General features: G+C 34.7%; 1 long non-coding RNA gene across 1 annotated transcript; it reads right to left on the bottom strand.

Annotated features, from left to right (window-relative positions):
• Window positions 1-294: 294 nt before the first annotated feature.
• LOC121215329 (uncharacterized) lies at window positions 295-1954 on the bottom strand. Its single transcript, XR_005911130.1, has 2 exons — window positions 1569-1954; window positions 295-513 (listed from the first exon to the last, which is right to left on the bottom strand). It is a non-coding gene; the product is annotated as an uncharacterized lncRNA (long non-coding RNA).
• Between the last annotated feature and the right edge of the window lie 496 nt (window positions 1955-2450).

Genomic DNA, 2450 nt, shown 5'->3' with positions numbered 1-2450 from the left:
TGGAGACGAGGGTGGTGACATTCCTAACATCATGTCGCCGATGCTATTGCTTTCAGCTTCACTTTAAAAAATATTCTCATTCTGGGTGGCTTCACTTTGCCAACTACTACACTTTTCTTCCTCATCTCCCTTTGTATGCTTCTTTAGATGAGAGTACCATTAGTTCTTTATTTCATCGTCTGTTCTTCCTGGTAAACTTTTAGTTAGGGTAGACCATCTGTTATATATATTCATATAATTACTAATCCGAATTTGAGTAACATCACATAAAACTCAATTTAAACAAGTCAAATATTTAAAGAACTTATTTTATAAAAATCCACCCCAAATACATACGTGATGACATAGAAAATACATGGTACTTAAAATAAACACACTGAAATTCAACAACTCATTGATATAATTCAATGTACTAAATTTCAAACCCACATTACTACAAAAGTCTCGTTAATATAATTCAACTACTCATTAATTCGTACATAACCCAGCATGGATGCTTCCTGGAATAACAACCTGTTTGGCATTCAAGAAAATGAAAGTAAACATCTTAGTGAGTAAATCTAAGCTGAAGGATTATATAGAGAAATGGGGAGAGCTCCTTGTTGTGACAAAGCAAATGTGAAGAAAGGGCCATGGTCTCCTGAAGAAGACTCTAAGCTGAAGGATTATATAGAGAAATGGGAAGAGTTCCTTGTTGTGACAAAGCAAATGTGAAGAAAGGGCCATGGTCTCCTGAAGAAGACTCTAAGCTGAAGGATTATATAGAGAAATGGGAAGAGTTCCTTGTTGTGACAAAGCAAATGTGAAGAGAGGGCGATGGTCTCCTGAAAAGACTCTAAGCTGAAAGATTATATAGAGAAATGGGGAGAGCTCCTTGTTGTGACAAAGCAAATGTGAAAAAAGGGCCATGGTCTCACGAAGAAGACTCTAAGCTGAAGGATGATAGAGAGAAATGGGGAGATTTCCTTGTTGTGACGAAGAAAATGTGAAGAAAGGGCCATGGTCTCCTAAAAGACTCTAAGCTGAAAGATTATATAGAGAAATGGGGAGAGCTCCTTGTTGTGACAAAGCAAATGTGAAGAAAGGGCCATGGTCTCCTGAAGAAGACGCTAAGCTGAAGGATCATATAGAGAAATGGGGAGAGCTCCTTGTTGTGACAAAGCAAATGCCAAGAAAGGGCCATGGTCTCCTGAAGAAGACTAAGCTGAAGGATCATATAGAGAAATGGGGAGAGTTCCTTGTTGTGACAAAGCAAATGCCAAGAAAGGGCCATGGTCTCCTGAAGAAGACTCTAAGCTGAAGGATCATATAGAGAAATGGGGAGAGTTCCTTGTTGTGACAAAACAAATGTGAAGAAAGGGCCATGGTCTCCTGAAAAAGACTCTAAGCTGAAGGATTATACAGAGAAATGGGAAGAGTTCCTTGTTGTGACAAAAAAATGACTCTAAGCTGAAGGATTATATAGAGAAATGGGGAGAGCTGCTTGTTGTGACAAAGCAAATGTCATTAGGAAAGGTAAGCAGCACCAAAAGTTGATTAAAGTGATAACACAGGTAGGTACAACATACCATGAAGCAGAGAGACGTCCATCGGATAATATCATTCTCCAAGCTCAACTTCAGCTTCGACTTTGGGATCTGCACAGCCTCTCTTACAATTATACACAGTTGCATATATGATCAACCCAAGCATGACAACCAGAAGCAGAACCAAAGGTGTCCCCTTCCCATTAAACTTGAAGCTCTCCTCGATGCTAACACTCGTCGTTGCAGGTGATACATTATTTGAATCCATCACAAAATGCTTTCGCAACTCTACTGCTTAAAACTAAGAGAAAATATTTGCCGTACTCCAAGATGCAGTTTGATGCAAATAAAAGGGAAGAGAGGAGGTAGAGAATGGGGGTCCCAATTTGAATCAAGAGGGAACACAAAAGTATTTTGAGAGATTTGGGGATTCTCCCCAAAAGTATTTTGAGAGTTTTGGCGATTTTCCCCTAAAGTATTTTGGAGTAGGACCACAAGTATGCATCATTATTTTCATTTAAATTTATATTAAACAAAACATAAGCAAAATCTAAATTTTCATATTAAATTAAAAGAAAAAACATTTTTTAATAAAATTAAGTAAACAAAAATAATTTAGGTTAATATGCAAAATTTTCACCAAATATTATTATGCTATTAAATTTTATTATTAAATTTTAAATTATAATAAATTTTGTCTTTAATCTTGATTTTTAATTAAATTTTACCAAATAATATTGATTTTCATGATTTGAAAATAAAAATTGACAAGAAAATATTATTTTAAATATTTTCTTTTAATGGTTAATAATAAATTAATCTTTAAAATATTAAAAGATAATAAATTAACAAATACATTTTAAATATATATGGAAGTAGTCGTAACCATTTCAAATTGTTAAAAATAAAAAGATTTAAGAATAA

This window comes from Gossypium hirsutum, chromosome A02 (assembly GCF_007990345.1).
Source record: "Gossypium hirsutum isolate 1008001.06 chromosome A02, Gossypium_hirsutum_v2.1, whole genome shotgun sequence".
NCBI classification, from domain to species: Eukaryota; Viridiplantae; Streptophyta; class Magnoliopsida; order Malvales; family Malvaceae; genus Gossypium; species Gossypium hirsutum.
The sequence above is the reverse complement of the archived record's forward strand: the minus strand, read 5'-3'. Positions and strand labels throughout refer to the sequence as shown.